The following is a 257-nucleotide window of genomic DNA, read 5'->3' as shown; positions in this document are numbered from 1 at the left end:
GCCGCTGCTGCGGCTGCGAGAGCTGAGCACCGCCCGCTCGCTCCCCCAGCAAATGGAATTCCTGGGCCGGCACATCGCCCGGCAGCTCAACATTAACTACTTCGACTTCCAGACCACCTCCTACCGGCACGTGATCCGCCACTGGCCGCTGGGGGTCACCTTAAGCCCAGGCGGGGAGCTGCAAAGCTTACACCCCCGCAGGGGCACTCAGTTAGACCTGGACGTGTGACCTCCACCTCCTGCACCGCGAACATGCC

This window comes from Myotis brandtii, unplaced genomic scaffold (assembly GCF_000412655.1).
Source record: "Myotis brandtii unplaced genomic scaffold, ASM41265v1 scaffold1956, whole genome shotgun sequence".
NCBI lineage: Eukaryota > Metazoa > Chordata > Mammalia > Chiroptera > Vespertilionidae > Myotis > Myotis brandtii.
Note: the sequence above shows the minus strand (reverse complement) of the source record.